Genomic DNA, 24,060 nt, shown 5'->3' with positions numbered 1-24,060 from the left:
CCTGAATTATTCTATAAGACAGGCTTAGGTGTTTTAGGAAAAGTAACTTAGATTTTCTGTCTGTGTGGCTAGAATAATGTACAGAGTTTTGAAAGCTACATTGATTTTTTTTTTCAGGTCACTTGGGTACTTTTTGACTTTGGGTATATAAAGTGGTTTCCCCAAAGCTCTAATTTGCTACCCAAACTAGGAACTTGCCTTGTTGAAATTATATCCCTGGCTGAGGGGTTAAAATAGTAAAGCAAGAAGGGGCAGTAATCTTGAGGTTGTCCTCATAACCAGGAACCCAAGGGAAGGACTCTCGGGAGGCGATGATTAAGTCATACCTTAAACAATGAGCAAAACCAGTAGCACCAATAGCGTGACACCAGGAAGTAAAGACTTCATCTGCAGTTCCGCCGTCCTCTTCAAACACCAAGACGATGATAAGTGTTTAATAAATGCTTGTTGACATGAGTCTGTACAACCCATTCCCTGCATATTCTGTACTTTTTAAAGGTAGTCACAAAAACTAACATTTATTGCATGCTTATCCTGTGGTCACCACTTCTAGTGCTTCACCGGCATTTTCTCACGTGATACCCACAACAACACCTGAGAAATGGATGCTATTGTTATCTCCTTTTACAGACAAAAAATGATCCCTAAGAAATTAAATAATGTGCCCGAGTTCAAAATATCCATATGTATTGGTGACAGGGTGAAAATCCTGGAAATCCAGATCCTATACTCGGGGCCACCACACTACACTGTGTATTATGAGCAGTGTAAATTAAAAGAGGTCCATAAACTAAACAAGGAAGAAGAAGAAGGAGATGACATTGATTTTAATGAAGGAGAGAATGTGAGAGAAACAAAGGATGAAAACAACTATGACAAAGACTTTTCTTTCAAGCTTAGCAACTTATGTCCTGTTGCAACTTGGTTTAAGAAAACCATTGTGACAGCCATTACTCAGTAGCCTTTTCTGAGCAGAAGTCATTGGTCTTCTCTGATCTTTTCATCTTTACTCACTAGGATGTGATGGACAGTGCCTGTGAGCCCAAACGAGCAAGGCTAAGGTAGTGTTCCACAGCTGGTCCAAGAAACATCACTTCCTTCACCTTGGAGCTGCTCACTATCCAATGTCTAGTTGCTGTGGGTCTGCTCGCTGGTTACCACGGCACCAAGGAAACACTGGCCAGCATGTTCAGTGCTGCACCGTCAGGAAACAAACCTCTGACCGGGAGGTGGGGCCGGCATTCACTGTCCCCAGCAGGCAGCAGCTGCTGGGAGCTCTGATTTCCACACCCTTTCCTTGAATCTTCCTGGCAGCCCCAGCCTGAGAGAGTCTACCCTGATGTCAGGTTGTGGACACTTCATCCTCAGAGCATTCAGAGACTAAAGAGAGAGCAGGCTAACTTCAGATCTGCTTATAGGGTAGATGATATAGAAGCTGACTCAGGCATGGATCTGTACACACACTAAGGAAAGGAAGGGTTCCCGAGCCCAAGAGTCTCTCCATCACTTCCATCAACTCAGGGAAGGCAGAGAAGCCACAAAGCAAAGACCCGCCCGTCCCTGCAGACCCTGCCAGGTCAGTTCAGGACAGGCTCATGGACTCTGCTTGCTCCAAACAAGTGGTTTCCAGACTTTCAATTTCATGGACTGCTAAAATGACCAAAACCATGATGGGACTAATCTAGTGCCAACTATTTATTCTGCCTAGTATGGACATCAAAAGAAGCAAGCAGGCAAACTATTATCTACTGTTTGCTTTCATATCATAATAAGACAGATGTTTTCATAGCAAAAAGGAATTAAGCTAAAGGATATCTTAATACCAGTGTTATTTAGTCAAAGGACATACTCAGCAGTCCTTTCTGTCCTGTACAGATGAACATTACATTTTCTTTATTTTCTTGTTTTTGCCACAGCCCAGCTCTTGAAAACCACTGCTCTAAACCACTCTGATCCACCACTCTTTTGGAATTTGGGGAGATCACAAAAAATTTTCTTACTTGGAGGAACGTATGGGATAAATACAGGGACCATTTCAAGTGTGCTGGGGATATCCATGCGGTGGCCTGATTCTCTGTAGCACAAAGAGCCTAACAGAACTGAGGATGGGTCTAAGCGCCCCACACGTATACGTACTGGGTGAACTATGGCAAGTAACATAACCTCCCTGAACCTCAGTTTCCTCATCTGTAGAACAGGGTGGATAATACTCTAGAGAAAGGTGGGGGAATGAACGAAAGCACCCAGCCCCATGCCTGGCTCTGTGAGCTTCCCCACCCTCTGCCCCGGTGCGGCCTTCCTGCCTGCAGGGACTCATCTTCCCTGACACGTCTCAGGACTGTGATCTCCTAGGTCTCAATAGGCATTTGTGGAATGAACAAAAGAGTGAAAAAAAGAATGAGACAAGAAGAATCTTGTACTCTTTGGACAAGAACCTATGGGAGTCATGCTCCCTGAAATATGGCCCCAAACCATCTGCATTGCCTTTGGTGACAGTATTTCAAGAGGAGAATTTGTTTCCTCTTCAGCCTCCATGAAGTGAATCCTCCAGCCATTTAAGTTTCCCCCTAGGTGTCTGTTCACTCTCTCCACCAGCAGGCTGATCTCAATAATTGTTTGACTCTCATATGGACCCACCACTGTTCTCACCCCCTCATTTCTTACTGTGCTTCCCACCCAGCTGCAACTGAATGGTCGATCTTATAATGACTCACTGGCATTACTCCATTGCATCCTTACTTCTCTGTCCACTGTGGCTGTCGCTTGGCAAAACCCTGACCCTTGTTAAGTACAACCCTCTATCAACTCTGAATCTTCAGCTGCATAATGACTGCTTCTGGAAAACACATCCAGCCTTGTCTGTGGTCTCACTTGGAACTCATGACTCCTAACCTCGAGTGGGCCCTAGTGCTGCTTAGAGATGCTCTGACATTTCCCTGGTCCAGTCCCTCACCTGCTGTCCTAGACAAGCACCTCACCCCTAGACCACCCCCCCCCATTCCCTCTCTCACTTTCCTGATAACCTCACACCTTCTCTTCTCTCCTCTGACCTCCAAACTTACCCCTGCCCCATCCTCACTCTCAGGTGGAGACCGTGCTTTCCATTTCACAGAGCGAGCAGAGGAGACCAGAAGACAACATTCATGTGCTCCTACAACCTCATACGATTTTCTGAGCCAGTGGCCAGGTTCTTTGTCTCTCCTCCTGCTCTGGTGGATGAACTGTTCTTCAGCAAACAGACTAGACTCCAGGGAAACAAAATTAAAAGGTGTGGCCCCTGATCCCATGGAGCATATGATCTAATGGGATGACAGGCAAGTAAATTAAAAATGATACTAAGATTCATGGTTCCTGATGGAGAGATCTAAATAGCAGATGGAACCCCCAAACAAGGAGCATTGGGTCTGCTTAGGTGGAACATCAGGGCAGGGTTTGCATTTGAGTTGACCTGAAGAAGAAGCAGCCATGAGAAGGGGGAACACTCTACCAGAGGAAAGCCTGATTATTAAAACCACACAGCCATAAACATTGCCCACCATTAGCGATCAAGTGATTTAAAAATAATAACCCAACCAGACAGTGCTAACTTTGTGAATCTGAAACCATTGACTGATAGCAAACATCACCCATGGTATCGTCCATGCCTTCCAGTTGCTTCTAACAAGCACAGAGCCTGGAAATGACAGAGAATTAGCCTGCAAATGGCAAACAGTAGCCAAGGTAGCAGAAGGAGGTGTGGACAAAGCAAGTGACATCTGGGTTCTCGTCGCAGCCCTGACATTTACCAAGTGAAGTTCTAAAAAAGTTATACCCTTCCTGGACTTCAGTTTCCTCATCTGTAAAACAAAGGGTTTGGATTATGGCATTTCTAAGGTCCTTCCAAATTCTAAAACTGGGTGACCAGTGAATACATCTATTATGGACTGTTCATGTCCCCACAAAATTCATATGTTGAAACCTAACCCCCAATGGGAGTGTATTAGGAGGTAGGGCCTTTGAGAGGTGATTAGGTTTAGATGAGATCATGAGGATGGGACTCTCGTAAATGGGATTAGTGCCCTTATAAGAGTCACAAGAGAGCGTGAAGCTCTCTTTTCTCCACCAGTCAAGAATGCAATAAGCAGATGGCTGTCTATGAACCAGGAAGCAGGCTATCACCAGATATTGGATCTGCTGACACTTCGATCCTGGACTTCCCAGCCTCCAGAACTGTGAGAAATAAATGTTTGTTGTTTAAGCCACCCAGTGCATGGTATTTTGTTAATAGCAGCTCGAACTGACTAAGACAATATCAGAGTTTTTAATGTATGGAAACAAAAGGCGAAGAAAGTCCTCTGAGTTAGAGGGTTGAAACCTGGGCTTCTAATCTCAGCCATGGCTCTCTGGGGTGGTGCAAGCTCCGGGAGTGACTGGGAAATGCACTTGAGCTCCTTGTTCTAAGATGCTACATCCTCCTCAGAGGACACTTCTGATGGGTTCTCTGAAAGTCTTGCAAGATCTTTGACTATAATGTTGGCAGATTTTTGCTCTCTCTGCTGACAAGGAAATGACAGGAAAGTGTTTGTGTTGTGTGGATGGCTTCTGGTGCCCCATCAATATCTGGTTTTAAGGCTGAGTCAATACCACTTTTTTTCTCTCAGTGAGTGCCTTGAGATGCTCATTCCAAGAAAAATAGCCAATCTTTATTAATTAGCCTTTATTCCCTCTGAAAAATGCCTCAGTCACATTTAGGATGAGATTTAGTCAGTCCTAAGCTTGACGCCAATTTCTATAGTCTTATCCATCATACTTGCTCATTTTAATAACTTCCTATGAGGCTCTCAGATTATCCACTTGTACTTAGGACTGGGGGCTGGCCCTAGGTCACCAGTGAGTGATAACACTCACAAACCTTCTTCTTGCTGGACTCTCAGAAAACTGATCCTTCTTTCTTTTGTTTCTGCATAAAAGATAGCAACTAGAATTTTGTTCCAACCCTCAACCAAAATGCATATCCTCAACATTGTCAGGAATAAAACTATCTATAGCTGAGACAGAAAGTGGTTTTGTCCTTTTATCCTGAAGTTAATACCATGAAAAGAGTTGATAAGGATATGATTCTTAAAGAAAATAAAATTAATTAATTAATTAATTAACTTTTAAAAACAAGAATGACCCACTAAACCAAGGGAAAATTCATATGATAACTCACATCAATTGGGTATTTAGTATGTTGTGTCATTCACTGATCTAATTATTTATACATATATAAATGTGTATATACATACACATTTATATATTTGTTCTCACAATACCCTATGAAGTAAATAATATTATTATTACCATCCCATTTCACAGGAGGTTAAGCAAGGCTAAGTATCTAAGTATGTTAGCAAATAGCAGAGCCAGGGTTCACATGGAGACTGTCTGGCTCTAGAGCTCGCACTCTAAACACCAGGCTGTGGGGTCTCTCAAGTTACTCCCGGGTGTGTGTTTCTATATACTTGCCTTTAATAATACTCATCACACTTTCATTACTAGTTCACTTTCTATCTTCCTCTAGACTGTGAGCTCCATGCGGACAGGCCCTGTGTGCTTCACTCACTACTGTATCTTCATAACTAGCACCACGACTGGCATATAGTAAGTGCTCTGTAAATATTTGTTGAGTGGAACTGAAAATGGCTTCTTTGCCAAATTCTGAGCAAATGCATGAAAAATAGTTACTAGGTTTAGAGTTGAGCAGCTGACTGAGGCTGTGTCAGGAATCCTCTCCTGCCATCTCAAACCTCCTTGGCTGTGAGCGCGACCTTGTTCATCACCATTATATTCACAGAACTATTCCCTATCCATCCTGCACTCCATCTTTTCACTTAAAAACCCCTGAAATTCCTCGTTCTATTAAAGCACAGCCTACTGATCTCCAGCCTTGTCTGGGATCCAGGAAACAAAGTCAGGTGCAGGGACTCCTGCCCTGGTCCCACCCCCACGGCTGGCTTCCTTCTCCCGCCCAGGGTCAGCCCAGCCACAGAAATCAAGGTCAGGAAGTCTTCCCAGGTTTACTGCAAATCTGCGTTGGTGCAGATCCACATTCCTGGGGGACCTTAAAAGCAAAGACCTCAAGACTGGGGGCTGACCAGCAGGGACGACTCCAAGTCCGCTTGAATCTCTGGAGTCTCCTGGCCAGAGGAAGCAGACTAGTCTCAGGAGGATGGTAACCTAACAACCACTCAGGTCCCTGCAGGCCTCCTATGGCACATCTACCTTCTCCTTGGAGTTACCTGACCCCATTTCTACCGCAGCTGGAGAAGGGTTGAAGTGATGGTGACTAGAGATGGCCCTGAGTATGAATGTGCACACACACATGCACACACGTGCATGCAATGGGATGGATTGCAAAAAAGAGGTGAGGATTCCGCCCACTAAACCTGCTTTACCATCTCTCAACTAAGGTCCATTTGTGACCCCAAAGGCTAAAAGTGAGGTAGGTATTGCTTCAGAGAATCCAAGGAGAGCCAGCCCCATATGGCACCATCATCTTCACAGCAGTATCTTCATAACAGCAGCAGTAACTAAGACTCTATCTTAGAATAGCCACCATTTCTAAGAATAGCTGCTGTTTACTGAGCGCCTGCTATGTGCTAGGCATGGTGCCAAGCACCTTATAAACTTTATTGAGAGATATTACTCAGATCCTTTTTACAGATGAGAAAACTAAGGCTCTGAGCAGTCAGGGAACCTGCCCTGAGTCACACAGTTAGTGACTGGTTCTGGTGCTGGCTCCACCAATGACTGACAACACAACCTAAACAGGCCTTGGTCTCCTTACCTGTCAAAGAGGAGAAAAATGCCAGCATTGCCTGTTTCCACGAGATCAAAGGGGACAGTGATGTGAAAGTGTTTTGAAAAGCACAGAGTGGGTGATTTAAGGTGGTACTAGAGGAATTCTTTCCCCCATTTATACCATAAGCTCCTTGGGAGAATATGTCTCACATTGATTTGTCTGTGCCCTCAAGGGTAGTACAGAACAAGCTCTTGATAAATATGCACTGAGTGAATGAATGAAGAAACACATGATAAAGGAACTTAGATCTGGTGGTTACTGTCCTCTCCTGATACAAACTCAAGCATTTTGCATGAACAGTTTTGCTTTAAAATCACTTTCCTCCAAGCCCCTGGGAAGTTCTGGGCAATGCCTCTAGCTCCCCTCTGAGAAAACCTTATCACATACAGGTGTGAATCAAAGAGGCTGTCTTTCTGGTCCCTGGCAAGAAGGGTGTGTTGGCTTAAGTGGAAATGAGCAAACGTGAGAAAAGCAAGTATTTCATTTTCTGGGAACCAGCAGAAGATAAGAACATCAACAATTTTTAACATGAGATTTTTTTTTTTAACATCTTTATTGGAGTATAATTGTTTTACAATGGCGTGTTAGTTTCTTCTGCTTTATAACAAAGTGAATCAGCTATATGTATACACACATCCCCATATCTCTTTCCTCTTGCGTCTCCCTCCCTCCCTCCCTATCCCACCCCTCTAGGTGGACACAAAGCACCAAACTGATCTCCCTGTGCTATGCGGCTGCTTCCCACTAGCTATCTATTTTACATTTGGTAGTGTACATAAGTCCATGCCACTCTCTCACTTCATCCCAGCTTACCCTTCCCCCTCCCTGTGTCCTCAAGTCCATTCTCTACATCTGCGTATTTATTCCTGTCCTGCCCCTAGGTTCTTCAGAACCTTTTTTTTTTTTTTAGATTCCATACATATGTGTTAGCATATGGTATTTGTTTTTCTCTTTCTGACTTACTTCACTCTGTATGACAGACTCTAGGTTCATCCACCTCACTACAAATAACTCAATTTCGTTTCTTTTTATGGCTGAGTAATATTCCATTGTATATATGTGCCACATCTTCTTTATCCATTCGTCTGTCGATGAACACTTAGGTTGCTCCCATGTCCTGGCTATTGTAAATAGAGCTGCAATGAACATTGTGGTACATGACTCTTTTTGAATTATGGTTTTCTCAGGGTATATGCCCAGCAGTGGGATTGCTAGGTCATATGGTAGTTGTATTTTTAGTTTTTTAAGGAACCTCCATACTGTTCTCCATAATGGCTTTATCAATTTACATTCCCACCAACAGTGCAAGAGGGTTCCCTTTTCTCCACACCCTCTCCAGCATTTATTTTAACATGAGATTTTAATCAAGACTCATAGTCTCACTTTTGACAAAACTGTTTTTGAGATTCATATATATATATATATATATATATATATATATATACATACACACATATATATTTATGCATACATATTCACATATGCATATATGTTCATATAGACAGATAGACAGAGAGGCACTTGTGTGTATTGCTTTTAATCATCAATCAGGACAGTTGTGCATGCGGGCAGTAGAACCCCTAAAACTGGACTCATGGGGGAATATGCAAAAAGAGGGAAAGGTGGCTTTGCGTCTGGTCCCATGAAGGGCCCACCTGCTCTCTGAAGGGCCAGGAAGCACTTCTCTCTACAGCAGGAAGCACTGCAGTCGGCCACAGCTGGAGCCGCCTTGGGGATGTGTCGCTGCCACCAGCCAACTGTGTTGGGAACTCGGCCCCACTGGCAGCCAGCTCAATCTGTGCCAGTGTTTGGCAAATTTCCCCGAGTGGAAATCTGCCAATTTAAATGAAGTGGTGCTCTGTGTATGCTGTTCCCTTTGACTCTCGGTAAAATAATCACTACTTCACCTCTTTTATTGCCTTGTCCATCATCTGCTAGGAGGCGGGGGCAGGGGTGGGGGTAGGGACTGCTTGATGTGAGCGGTGAATTCCCAAGGAAGGAAGCATTTTAGTGGGTAACTGAAAACCAAAGATAATCTTCCCAGCTGGTTGGGATGCAGGAGAGGTGCTGAGAGGAGAAGCACACATCCTGACCTCAGGGTGATCAGGCAGATGGATGGGAAAGCGTGATCCTCACCATCTGGGTAATCCATGTGTACAAAGTTGGTGGTTAACTGTACACACCCTTTGCAAAATAGCATATGTCACAGCCACCCAATACCATCCATGACTGAAACCTGTTCAAATTTGCGAACAGCCTGGAAGAACAATAAGAAAACTCTTAATTGGGGTCTGTTTGTGCTTCCCTTATAAAAGAGACTGATGTGTTGAAGGTCTTGTGATTCATTTACAAGCTTTGGAACCATGTGTGAGGGCTGACCCAGGCAGGGCCTCCCCAAAGGACAAGGATCAGCATTTTAATGTCACCGAGGATGGTTTTATGTGCTGTAACCTTTGTTGTCCCCAGTTCTATTCACGATGAACAATTTATGTAAAAACAAATGAACAAATAAAACTACTGGGAGATGATTAGCTTTGAAGCATGAAGTGTCTGCCATCTTGGTTTCTTTACACGTGCTAATTGCTTTCCAGTGACCCACATGGAAAAGGACCTAAGGTTGGAACAATTATTGCTGGAGTATCTGGTGAGATTATATGAAAGGACATTACAGGCTGTAAAGTGATATACAAATAGGAGTGGATATTTATAGTAATAATAGAAGCTATCCTACATATTCCTTCCTGGATCTCTCCTCTCTTTGATTGCAGAGCCTTTACTTACAGCACAGACATGTACATGCAAGAATCCCCAGATTACATGAGGGAAGCTCTTGTGCCTGTTACTTTTCTCCCTCTGGCCCTCATCCATTCTGTACAGTTCTCTACTTCTTCATGAGTACGTAGGATTCCTAAGCTTTTCTCTGGCAGCTCAGAAGTCCTCCTGTCCCCCAGTGGACCCTCCCAAACCTACTTACTCTTTTTATCTTTCTGCCCAATCTACATCTTAGTTGCCACAGCTTTTCTGGGTGGAACCCTTAGTTGTTTGTGTCCTTGCTCACCAGTGGAAAGACCAGGTTGTACACACAAAAAAGACATGGTATTTTTTCTGCACATCTAATTTGTAGCAGAGTTCAATTTAGGGTCCTTTTGCCCATAGAATGGTGGAGAGGGACAAGACAACAACAGGCTCCCACCAAGCATGAGACAGGAGATTGTTTCTTGACTTTCCTGGAGTTATTGACTGCTTAGGTGTTAGACTCTGTGGTCACCTGACTATCGTCTCCTAACTTTTCATGTAGCATTGCCACTTGCTGGCTGCTGATCCTGGGCAATTATTTGATATCTCCAATCTCTGTTTTCTCATCTATAAAATGAGAATGATAAATAGTACCTGACTTATAGGGTCGCTCTGAAGATTAAATGAGAGAGTTCTTGGGAAGTGCTTGGACATGGCCTCACACACACTAAGCACTCAATAAATGCTAGCAATTATGATTCTTCCTGTCATCACCTTGTCATATGTATGGACATGAAATCTGCCATTTTCCTGGACTTCTGACCCTGGGACCCCAAGAGTACAGGATGGATGCTTACAAGCAAGTTGGCTAGAGAATTTTGCTTATTTGAACATTTGCTATTTGAGGAAAGCTCAAATTACCTTTGATCAGTACTCAGTTACCATGTAAAAAATGAAGATCACAAGTACAACAGTTTCCATTTGTGGGAGGTTTAATTCTACATGGATTGTCTCATCCAGTGACATCAGTGCAATGAAATGAGGGGGCTACTAATCAAACCTGGGTGCCTTTGACTCTGAACTGAGTCACTGCCTCCTTTCAAGGGAAGGGGTGTCTGAGAACCAGGACCCACAGGACCCCAAGATCACGCTCGGAGGCATTAGGGAAACATGTCACTGTCATCTTTCCACGAATGACACAAGCTTGTTTGTGGAAGCACCATAAGTCACAGCCTGCATTTCACATATTCCATATTAGTTTCTAAAATTGTCTGTAGAAATTTCAAGAGAGCCCCTTTCCCAAATAAACTCAGCCAGAAGCTTCTTCTGAGCAAAACCAGTTGACAGCCCGAATGATTGCAAACGCATGTCTAACTTGGTAGAGCATCCGGGTTATTTATAGTGCAGCTTATTATATTTGGCTTAATATGAGCTTTCATTTTCCTCAAAGAGATGCAGGATGGATCTTTTAAAAGAAATAAGTAAATAAAATTTAAAGAAAGGATGAAAAGAAAAGCAAGTCACTCTCAGAGGTACTAGAATTTGGCAAAGGGGAAGAATGCCTCAGCATGTCCTAAAGATAATGGCATCTCTCTTGCAAATGAGGAGCATAGATCTGCCCATTTGCCAAACCCTTTAGCAGGACTCTGACCTGGCATTTCTCCCAAGTCTCTACCCACTAGTTAGAAAGAACACGGTTCACTAACTGTCCAATCCAGTTTAAATTTAATCTGATCTATTGTGTTTGTATGTGCAACCCTTCAGCTAATGTTTAGGTACTTTAGAAAAAAGAAAAAAAACTTAGTCATTTAGGTAACCCTTCCCCTCCCCCTTTCTCTGCTTCTATCCCTAGAATAGAGTCCAGTTGTGTGTAAGGGAGGGTCTCACTCCTTTCCCAGTTGCTGGCAAGAAGAGACCCCCTGCCTCTCTAAGCCCAAACCCTGAGGTTTTATGTCATTGGCTATCAGGGCTCCTAGCTTTGCTATCAAAGACAGAAAGGTTGTCTTCTCACTAGAGGAAAATCGGGCAATATAATTCTTCCAGGCATGGCCATGGACGTACTAAAAGCAAGTGAGAATAAATATGTAAAAGCATTCAGCAAATTCTCTATCACAACAGCCACCTGGTTTTCGGGGCTATTGCTCTGTTGTGAAATCCCAATTTGCATGGGAGCAGTTAAATATTACCTCCAGCTTTCTCTCTGCAATCTTTCTATAATATTTCTCAAACCCTTCCCCATCCCTGCATTTAGATAGATATCTTGGGCCAACCCAGACCAAGGTGAAAAACTCAGGCAGGCTAAAAGAGAGTACATTAATAATGTTTAAATACTACCCCTTTACAGATGTAACCCCTACTCCCACTCCATTCCACATAGTCTGTATTTGTTTCCAAAATGGTCCCTGAATATTTTAAGAGCCTCTTTCCCAAATAAGCTCAACCAGAGGCTGAGCACCCATTTCACATTTGTGAAAAATCCTATTTGCCATGTATATACACCACACATGCCAGGTCCAGGCCCAAGCACCAAAATCCTTTACCTTTTTTCCTGGACAGGATTGGGTGCTTTGTAAATAGAGGGGGGAAATCTCATCATTGGTCCTAATGCTAGAAAATAAAATCCAGAGAGAAGACGAATTAATGTTCACTTAGTATTCACCAAACATAGGGAATTTGAGCATGAACTAGTGTTTGATATGATCTAAATGAATGATGAGGGTTAAAGGAATAAAGGACGGGGAAATCTCCCTGGAGTAGGAGGTGCTGCAGAGCGGATTTTCAGTTCTCCGTGGCGGGTGAGCGGAGGGCTTTGGACAAATGGGACTCTGCCTTCAGCTGTGTCCACCTGGGTGTTAGCTGTTGACTAGTAAACTGAGAAACATCCGCAACACCCAGGAAAGCACAGCCAGCAGCTGTGTTCAGTCCCTAAAAAAAGAAGTGACTGGAAATATGGAACTCATTTTCATGAGCAAAGCAAAGGGGAAGCCATTGACACGTTGGAGCTGCAGAACCAGCTAGGAAGAGTGTCACAGCAGTGACTGCTCCTTGCAGGGCCCTGCTCACTAACACACAGGCGAGGCCAGTGACAGGGGAGCTTTCTCCGGCTGTCAGATCATTTTCAGAAACTGCAATTCATGTCATGCTAATAGCTCAGTCTATAATTAGGCGTATTTATCTATGTCCCTGGGATATGTCTCCTGCCTTTCTGTGCTTAGTTTTCTCCAAGAACAAATAATCCAGAAGAGTTATGAGTCTGCAGAGGGGCGAGTGGGAGTGTGTGTACATGTTGAAAGCACTGTTATCAAATGGCCTAAGTGCAATCTTCTCATTGACCAAATGCGTGAGTAGATATTGTCTATTCTCATGGGAAGAGGAGTCTTTGGTGCTTTCCAGAAAGGACTGGGAAGGAAAACATTTTCTGCTCTCTGCCACAAATTTACTATGGTTGTGCTATTTCTGTATCTTCCTATATTAGGTCAAAGGAGTACACCTTTGCTATGACTTTAGTCTGCTTGGAAAGATGATAAATAAAAACAGTGTGTCACCCTACAGCACACAAATTCCTCTCAGGAGATTTCTCTTACCATTATAACACAACTCATGTACAGACAAGTGTGGCTACCAGCATCAATCGATATATTAGATATCAGTAAAGTTTAATTTTTTTTAAGAAAAAAAAAACCAGCATGTCAATTAACATTTTTAAAGTATTTGGAAAGCCATAAAAGCTGCTGCAGGTTGAAGAGCCTGAATGTAGCTATACGCTTTTCTCCTTTCCTTTATTTCCATCTATTTTGCAACTCAAGAAGGGAGACCTTATCATCAGTTGGACTGGTTAATTATGCAAGGACTGACAAGGCAATTGGAAGAAAATTGGGTGGTCTAGCATTTTATTGGGCCTTGATCGGCTTGATTCTCCATGTCTGTGGGATTTCTGGGTTGATCTTCCTGCCTGAAAACTGATGCAAAAAAAGGCCACCTTTTGTACTTTCCTCCTTTTCCAGGGAAGCTAAGGAATCAGCCAGCTGCCACGTGGCTTGTTGCTCCCTGGGAAATCATGTTCATGCATAAATAATGTTCGTCCTCTAAATTCCAACTCTTCTGCTGGGGCTCTCATACCACCCTTGTAACAAACATGGGGCGCCCTCCAACCCAGACTGCCAGTCAGGAGAAAATGTGATAATTTTAACCTGTTTCCAATAGATGTTTTCTAGATGATAAGGATTGGAATCCACTTTTTAAAAGCAAATATCTGTTGGATGCTTATTCTGTGGCAGTACTATCTCATTTAATACTCAGAACAATCCTAAAGATAGGTATTTTCATATCCCCATTTTCCAGACAAGATAAGGAAACTAAAGCATGGCGAGGTTAAGTTACTGGCCCAAGGACCCACAGGTAATATGAGGCTGGGGTAGGATTCAAACCCTGGTCTGCTGTGCATAGAGCCTGTGTCACCTCTTTGTTATCCTGTAACAGGGTCTGGGTTCTTGCTTGCCACCTAAACAGGCTGCCTCTTCTAACAGAAAGAGAAAGGTATTTGCACTGAGCTTTTGTTTACTGATATGGGAGAATAGAATATTGGTCACTAATCCACTAATTTCATTAATCCACAGCCCTTATCATTTACCCAGATTACTGGTTGTTTTTACTCCTTCCTGGTAAAGGCAAAGGACTCTGGATGAGGTTGAATATTATTTTTATGGATCATGTATGTATATATATATATATATATATATATATATATACAGATACATATATATGTAAACTAACAGTCATCCAAAGTAAATTAAACAACAAAAAAAAACCAGTTAGATGGAAACTCAGCTCCAGGACTCACAGAAGTTAATAATCAGAGCAACTATCAGGAATTAGTATTCGTTTTGTAGAATCAGGTCGTATGCCATCACTTTCACGAAGCTTAAATTTTCTAAATTTCAATTGACCATCAGTCTATGTCAGAGACTCCTGCTCTTGAAGTCAAGCTTGGCTGAACATGTCTAATAGAAAGCCTGCCAAAGCTGTAGCCGTCACTGATTCCAGTGTGCCCGAGTGGGACTCCCTTTGTGACGCTGGAGAGTCTGGGAATGCAGAACTCCAGTAACCCAGCAAACTTAGCTATGACAACACTGTCAGCCGCCTCCATCACGTCTTCACCAGAGCTCTCCTCAACCATGCCTTTGTCCCTGTGGGCTGTTATAACAAAGTGCCAGAGACTGGATGGCTTGTAAACAACAGAAATGTATTTCTCACAGTTTGGAGCCTGGGAAGTCCAAGTCCAAGGTGCTAGCAGATTCAGCCAGTCCAGGGTCTGGTGAGAGCCCATTCCTTGACACTATCTTTTTGCTATAACTTCATGTGGTGGAAAGAAGGGACGAGGAGTATCTCTGGGGCCACTTTTGTAAGGACTAATCCCATTCATGAGGGCTCCACTCTCATGACCAAATCACCTCCCGAAGGCCCACCTCCCAAAATCCTCACCTAGGAGGTTAGGATTTCAACATACACATTTTGGAGGGACACAAATATTCAGTCCAGAGCAACTTGCAAAATAGGTTTGTTTGAATCTTATCTCCACTTCTTTCTGCTCTCGTCCACTGTGGGCCAAAGGACAGACTGAAGAAGAAAATTCACAAGAAAGGGAAGAACTAAGTCTGCAAACACATGGAGAAGAAAGTGTTGTGAATCCTTGAAAACTGCAAATATCCATGAGGTTTAATCAACTCTGGGTAAAATAAATCCTCTTTTGAAATAAAAGGGCAAACATTACACATTTGAGACAAAATACCAAAGGGTGACAAAGCTAAGCTCTTCCTTTTATCCAGAGTTAGCAACTCCATCAAAATTACTGTTTTTCTTATTGCTAAGCAAAGTCAAGGCACCCTGAAGATTATATGGCTGGAACTTTAAGTCCATCTAGGAATCAGCTAATTTCACTGGTAGCCATGAAAGGAACAGCAGAATTGAGACAGATTCATTTAATCAGCTGGCGATTCAACCAATATTTATTTGCCTTGTTATTAAGATACCTGCACATACAGGCTAACATCCAAGAATTTTGACATTTTTGTAAATGAAAAGATAATACTTAATTGACAGGAAAATTCTTTTTAATTAGAAAAGCATCTTTGCTGAATGGTTTTAATCACAGGAGCACCAGCTTCAAATGGTTGGGTAAGAATCCAGAGACATAGGACACCAAAACTCCTTAGTGAAATAGCCTGGCAACTTAACTGCAATATTGGCTAAAATGCTGGAAAATATGGCACTTCCAAACCACAGGTGTGTTGGATTATTTTTTAAATATAAAGAATGTGATACATTTCTGCAAATGTATTAAATCACCATGATTTTAGAATTTTGCTTGCTTCCATTTTGTCAGCAAATTGAATGGTTAGTTGCTGTATGTTCTTTAGCCTAACAGAAATTCCAAGGGAAGAGCAGAGCCCATTTTGGCCTTTATTCAGTAGGCATTTAATGTCCTCTTTAAGAGGTCCATCTTTCTTGTTCTACGTAATGATGGTAAAACAAATTTCTGCTCATTACATCTTTAATATATGTTTATGACTGTTGGGAAAATTAATGACACTTCGGCTAGCATTTACCGTGTGTTTATTTTCTGAGCAAGGCTATCCATACTACGGATGACAATTCATCCATACATGTGTGGAATAAATTATCAGGCTTCTTAAATTTCTTTTAAATAAAAGACTACAATTCACAGGGATAAAAGGGGGGTTGATTTTTAAGATTCTCTTTGGATTTTACCACATCCTTTCCTTTCTTATTATCTGCAGTGAAATGATCAAAGGATAGAAAATAGCATTACCTAATTAGGTTGTATGGACCCCCAGCTGGACGCTAGTCTGGCCAAGGGATTTGCTTTTAAGGAGTAAGGACAATGGTGGGAGGAGTGCGAGTAATGATGGGCAGGCTTATGCATTAGTTTTCTGGGAAAGAGGTGGGGCTTTCCTGGAAATGGGGTGCTACCTATTTTCTTCCTTTTTTGGTCAGTGACTTCTGGTCATGGCCACCTGTAGGTGTGTCATTCAGTTTGCTAATGTAGTAAAATCAGTGTAGAATAGTAAAATCAGGGTCTGTTGGAGGTCGGATTTGTCGCCGTCTTGGTTTCAAATGATTCTATCTGGTTTTTGCTTTTCTCTTTCTTTAGCTTCCTTTCTTTGTGTCCAAACCCTGTGACTTAAAGATATATGTTAGTTTCTGTTCAAGAGAGGGGTTGGTAGGTTTTGAGCAAGGGTCTAGTGGCAACTCTGGTAACAACAGTACGTGAGAAAGTACATGTATACACAGATTCTTTGCCATTCACTTCATCAGCGGAAAGACTTTAAAGTAGATCTTATACAAACAAATAAATATAGGTTAGACAAGATGTTTTCATAAGATTCAAGGTTAGTAAATAATTCACTAGCATTAATATGTGCTTATGAGTCATACTTGAAAACTGAATCAGCTACTTAGAAATGGCAGTGGAAAATACCCGTGTAAATTTAAAGTTCTAGGATGCTAACTAACTGAAAACTAGGTATTAGAAACGGTTGTGTGAATTTGTAATTTAGTATCCATGCTCTGCATTCCTTAGCAGTCAAAAATAATTATTTTATTTGCCTGAAATCACTATCAACATAATATTATTTGTAAGCCGTAAAGCACTAAACACATGTAAGATATCTTTAAGACGAAAATTGTCAATCTTTTTATTTTTTTACTCATTTTACATTTTACTCATGGCACTGGTAATTTAACTTTTCAGACCAATAATGCTGTTTGCCTGAGGGGTAGTGTTGCTAATTCCTTAGGGGGTGGGGTACAGTAACCATTACAAATTAAAAGAGATGCCTTAACCAAAACAAGAGGAAGTCCCATCTTAGTTTAGGCTGCTATAATGAAATACCATAGACTGGGTGACTTAAACAACAAACATTTATTTCTCACAGTCCTGGAAGCTGGGAAGTCCAAGATGATGGTGCTGGCAGAGTCCAGTGTCTGGTGAGAACCCACTCCCTGGTTTGCAGATAGCCATCTTCTTGTTACATCCTCACATGGCCTTTCCTTGGTGCATGTACTCAGAGAGAGAAAGCAAGCTCTCTGGTCTCCTCTATAAGGACACTAATCCCACTGTGGGGACCCCATCCTCATGACTTTACCTAAGCCTATTTACCTCCCAAAGGCACTTCCTCCAAGTACCTTCACGTTGGGGATTAAGGCTTCAACATATGAATTTTGAGGGGGCACAAACATTCATTCCTTAGCAAGTACACATGCTGTGGTGCCCTTGGGAGTATACAAGGTAGAGAGAAAAATCAGTCTCACTCCTGAGCCTCACCTGGAGGTGCAAACTTGTCCAAAGTTTGCTTCAAAGCCTGGTCCACTCTTGACAGGCTGTCAGCTAATGACATCACCCTTGTTCCAGGGTAACAAGAATAGCTAACACTGACTTTGGGTCAGGAACTGTTCTAATCACTTCACTATAATAACTAATTTAATTTAGATTTAACAATTAATAGTACACCATGAGGTAGGTACTATTATTATCCTCATGTTCAATAGGTGAATGGCAGAGCTGGGATTTAAATGCAGGCAGTGTGAGTTTTAACCACTACAGTAACAGTAACAGTAGAGTTTTAACCACTATTCTGATCTGTGAAGCCTTCCTGTTACCAAATCCTGTACTTTTATTCCTTCTTCTCTATCCCCACTGACCTCAGTAACTCACTTGGCCATTATGTGAACTTTGTCCCTTGTGAGAGACTGAATATGCAAATGAACAATGGCCAAACCACATGTAAAAATAGAATTCTGACCCACAATCTGCAGCAACCAGTCTAGGAAACCAACTCGTGATCTACAGAAACCAGCCCAAAGAGCCAGCCTGCTATCTGTAAGTCAGACTTGTAGGAGGTCAGACCACTATCTCTAGCAACAGTCCAGGGAGCCTAACAAAACTTCTGCAACAATTGGCCCAAAACATCCAGGACTTACTTAATAACTGACAGCTTCCCTAATTTTTGTTCCTACTTCCAACTTAGGATCAACTAGAGGAAGTCAAATATGCATCCCTAACCAATCACATGAGATGCCCAGCTTCTAGTTAGCCTGCCCACAGCTTCCCCAGGCCGACAGCCTCCAGTCAGGGCACACCTGAGGCCTTCACCCTTTTCCACTATAAAGTTTTCCCACTCCTCTACCTACCTTTGTGTCTCAGTGATGATGGCTGACTTCCTTGCTACAGCAAGCTCTGAATAAACAGCCCTTGCCTGTTCCGATTTGGTTGGTCTTTGTTTATTTCACACTGGCCTCCCATCCTGCCTCCATACCTTCCCCTCTCCAGCACAGAGGCAGTCTAGCACACAGACTGTGTTGTAGGAAGAGACTGAAGCACAGAAATCTGCACAGGGATAATGGGATTTGAGCTCTGCTTTGAGGGGAAGCACAATTCAAAAAGCTGGGTGGGAGCCTGGGATGGGCTCACAGAGAGAGTGATGCATGCAGAGGAAAAAGAGGGTCCCGTGTGTCCTCAATCTCCCAGGTCCTTCCTCATGGGGAAGGAAAGCTGGGACAGTGTGTGGATACAATTTTCTTTACACATTTCCAGGCAGCTTACTGGTTACAGTACTGTTGTAACAATAATTGTATTGTCACAGGCAAGTGACATGGCAATGGAAGGGTTTTGGGGGAGTACAATTAAATTTGATATCATGAACATCACACGGATTCCTGTAGCACAGATAAAGCAGCCCATACTTACACCAGCAGAGAAGGTGATGCTTGGCCCATGAGGAAAGATTACAGAACCAAATACACAGGTTTGTAATAAGAAACCCTCCCAACAGGACAAATGCTTTGCTGTAGTTCACATCAACTTTTTTATTTTCTATTAGTCCCAACAGCTAAGAATCAGCAATGTACCTGCATATACAGAAAGCAAAACCCACGTAAAATCATACTGAGCAGCAATGAAGTATTTAAACTAATTGAACTTTGCAAACACATGTAGATAAATAGCAGGTCACTTACTTGCAACTACTTCCGTGGTTGCTTTTAAGATTCGAAGAAACCTCTCAAACAGCTGAAAGGCTTTGAATTCCAAGCAACATCTTTATATCTTCGGATAGTTACAACCCTCCCACAGGTGATTTTTAAGGGAGGACAGAATATATTTATTTCTCTTAACTTTATTAACTGTCTTATCATGAAGACATGAACTGGTACAGTAGAGCCCACACGGGATGAAAAGGAAGACATTGCCAAATGAATGCTTTCAGCCTGGAGTGATTTTACAACGTCACAGACCCTGAAGGGAGACCACTTAACACCAAGAGTCTTGTGTTCATGTGTGGGTCATGGCCAGATCCCGCTGCATGGCGTGGAGTCAGTGCCCAGGAAATATTTACTGAATCTGGGGATGGATGTTCCTAAGAGCAGAGCCAGGTTGTAGACCTGAATCAACTCCACCTCCGCACTCGCGCTCTGGGTGATCCTTCCACCTCCTTTTTCATTCCTTCATGTTCCTTCACGGCAGGTGGCAATTTCCCTCCTTTCAAGCCCTCCTACTTCTATACCAGTTCACGCTCTCCAGAAATAACAGCTACAGTTAATACTTGAGTGCTTATTCGTTCCAGACGCTGAGCTAATTCCCTTCTAGGCATTTTCTGATTCAACCCTCACAAATACCCTATCAGGAGGTGCTGTTATTATACTCATTTTGCAGATGAGGAAATTGAGGTTTAGCAAGGCTTAGCCCCTGACCTTAATGGCAGAAACAGGATTCAGACTTAGTCTGTCTCAGGAAGCCTGAGTTCTTAAGGGAGACGGACTGTTATTCTCACCATCTCTTGCCTGAACTATTGCCAGGACTTGCACATTCATGTCTCTGTTTCCTCGCCAGTCTTTGCTCTCCAAACCATCCCCCACCTTGCTGCCAGAATAATTATTTTTAAACCTATGTCTGATCATGAACCTTGCTTACCACCCCTCAGTGGCTCTCCAGTGTCTCAGAATAAATTTCAAATTCCTTTTTGAGGCCGTCAAGATATAGCGTGACTTAGTCATCTCCCTATTTTTCTAACCTCATCTCTGACACTCCCCAGATCTTCATCCTCCACCTTGATAACTCTGCCTGGAGTTAGCCTATTTGTTTATTTCACATGTGACTTCCTAACAGAATGTTTCCTTATCCTGCTACACACTCCAGACTGGGGTAAATGCCCTTTCTCTGTATCCCTGTAATACTCTCTCAAATCTACATCATGGTGCTTTCCATATTAAAAAAAAACAGATGTTTATAGGTCGGTTCTGGATGGCCTCTGCCTGCATGGCTGCCAGCCTGTGTCCACACTCAGGGCAATGACCACACTCTCACCATCTGCGGTCTTGACCCTCTTCAACTACTAGAGCTGCTCCAATGGGTCGTGGTTCTGGCATTGGTGGTCAGGGAGACCACCACAAGGAGTGTGTCACCAGCACGTGCAGAGGACTCGCTGTTGCAGTGTTCACTTGGAGGGGACTGGCACCACTGGATTGAACTGAATGCCTCTCTTGGAATAAGGATGAAACAAAGACAGAGCTACTGAAATAATTCCTGCCAAGGGAAATGTCTTCTATGTTATCTTTCCTCCAGCCATGGAAGCTGAAATCAAAGGACTCCAAGAAAGCATAGTCACAAGAGAAAGGAGAATGAATACCTGGAAGCATCACTTATAGGAGAGCCACGTAGGAGGGCTGTCCCACGAAGATAGCTGAATCAACTTTTGTGTGAAATTAACCCGTGTGGCTGACAGGGTCTTGGTGCTCCAGCCGGGTGTCAGGCCTGAGCCTCTCAGGTGGGAGAGCTGAGTTCAGGACATTGGTCCACCAGAGACCTCCTGGCCCCTCATAATATCAATTGGCGAGAGCTCTCCCAGAGATCTCCATCTCAACGCTAAGACCCAGCTCCACTCAATGACCAGCAAGCTACAGTGCTGGTCGTCCCATGCCAAACAACTAGCAAGACAGGAACACAACCCCACCCATTAGCAGAGAGGCTGCCTAAAATCTTAATAAGTTTACAGATACCCCAAAACACACCACTGGACGCGGTCCTGCCCACCAGAAAGACAAGATCCAAATTCATCTACCAGAACACAGGCACCAGTCCCCTCCACCAGGAAGCCTACACAACCCACTGAACCAACCTTACCTACCGGGGGCAGACACCAAAAACAACGGGAATTATGAACGTGCAGCCTGCAAAAAGGAGACCCCAAACACAGTAAGTTAAGCCAAATGAGAAGACAGAGAAATACACAGCAGATGAAGGAGCAAGGTAAAAACCCACCAGACCAAACAAATGAAGAGGAAATAGGCAGTCTACCTGAAAAAGAATCAGAGTAATGATAGTAAAGATGATCCAAAATCTTAGAAATAGAATGCAGAAAATACAAGAAATGTTTAACAACGACAACTAAAGAGCAAACAAACAATGATGAACAACATAATAAATGAAGTTAAAAATTCTCTAGAAGAAATCAATAGCAGAATAACTGAGGCACAAGAATGAATAAGTGACCTGGAAGATAAAATAGTGAAAATAACTACCATAGAGTAGAATAAAGAAAAAAGAATGAAAAGAATTGAGGACAGCCTCAGAGACCACTGGGACAACATTAAAAGCACCAACATTCGAATTATAGGGGTCCCAGAAGAAGAAGAGGAAAAGAAAGGGACTGAGAAAATATTTGAAGAGATTATAGTTGAAAACTTCCCTAATATGGGAAAGGAAATAGTAAATCAAGTCCAGGAAATGCAGAGAGTCCCATACAGGATAAATCCAAGGAGAAACATGCCAAGATACATATTAATCAAACTATCAAATTTTAAATACAAAGAAAAAATATTAAAGACAGCAAGAAAAAAGCAACAAATAACATACAAGGGAATCCCCATAAGGTTAACAGCCGATCTTTCAGCAGAAACTCTGCAAGCCAGAAGGGAGTGGCAGGACATACTTAAAATGAAGAAAGGGAAAAACCTACAACCAAGATTACTCTACCCAGCAAGGATCTCAGTCATATTCAACGGAGAAATTAAAACCTTTACAGACAAGCAAAAGCTAAGAGAATTCAGCACCACCAAACCAGCTTTACAACAAATGCTAAAGGAACTTCTCTAGGCAAGAAACACAAGAGAAGGAAAAGACCTACAATAACAAACCCAAAACAATTAAGAAAATGGTAATAGGAACATACATATCGAAAATCACCTTAAATGTGAATGGATTAAATGCTCCAACCAAAAGACATAGACTGGCTGAATGAATACAAAAACAAGACCAGTATATATGCTGTCTACAAGAGACCCACTTCAGACCTAGGGACACATACAGACTGAAAGTGAGGTGATGGAAAAAGATATTCCATGCAAATGGAAATCAAAAGAAAGCTGGAATAGCAATTCTCATATCAGACAGAATAGACTTTAAAATAAAGACTATTACAAGAGACAAAGAAGGACACTACATAATGATCAAAGGATCAATCCAAGAAGAAGATATAACAATTGTAAATATTTATACACCCAACATAGTAGCACCTCAATACATAAGGCAAATGCTAACAGCCATAAAAGGGGAAATTGACAGTAACACAATAATAGTAGGAGACTTTAACACCCCACTTTCACCAGTGGACAGATCATCCAAATGAAAATAAATAAGGAAACACAAGCTTTAAATGACACACTAAGCAAGATGGACTTAATTGATGTTTATAGGACATTCCATCCAAAAACAACAGAATACACTTTCTTCACGAGTGCTCATGGAACATTCTCCAGAATAGATCATATCTTGGGTCACAAATCAAGCCTTGGTAAATTTAGGAAAATTGAAATTGCTTGAAGTATTTTTCCGACCACAATGCTATGAGACTAGATATCAATTACAGGAAAAAAACTGTAAAAAATACAAACACATGGAGGCTAAACAATACACTATTAAATAACCAAGAGATCACTGAAGAAATCAAAGAGGAAACCCAAAAATACCTAGAAACAAGTGACAATGATAACACGACCACCCAAAACCTATGGGATGCAGCAAAAGCAGTTCTAAGAGGGAAGTTTATAGCAATACAATCCTACCTCAAGAAACAAGAAACATCTCAAATAAATAACCTAACCTTACACCTAAAGCAATTAGAGAAAGAAGAACAAGAAAACCCCAAAGTTAGCAGAAGGAAAGAAATCATAAAGATCAGATCAGAAATAAATGAAAAAGAAATGAAGGAAACAATAGCAAAGATCAATAAAACTAAAAGCTGGTTCTCTGAGAAGGAAAACAAAATTGATAAACCATTAGCCAGACTCATCAAGAAAAAAAGGGAGAAGACTGAAATCAATAGAATTAGAAATGAAAAAGGAGAAGTAACAACTGACACTGCAGAAATACAAAGGATCATGAGATACTACTACAAGCAACTACATGCCAATAAAATGGACAACCTGGA

The sequence above is a fragment of the Balaenoptera borealis genome (genome assembly GCF_965194805.1).
Source record: "Balaenoptera borealis genome assembly, chromosome: 18".
NCBI classification, from domain to species: domain Eukaryota; kingdom Metazoa; phylum Chordata; class Mammalia; order Artiodactyla; family Balaenopteridae; genus Balaenoptera; species Balaenoptera borealis.
The sequence above is the reverse complement of the archived record's forward strand: the minus strand, read 5'-3'. Positions refer to the sequence as shown.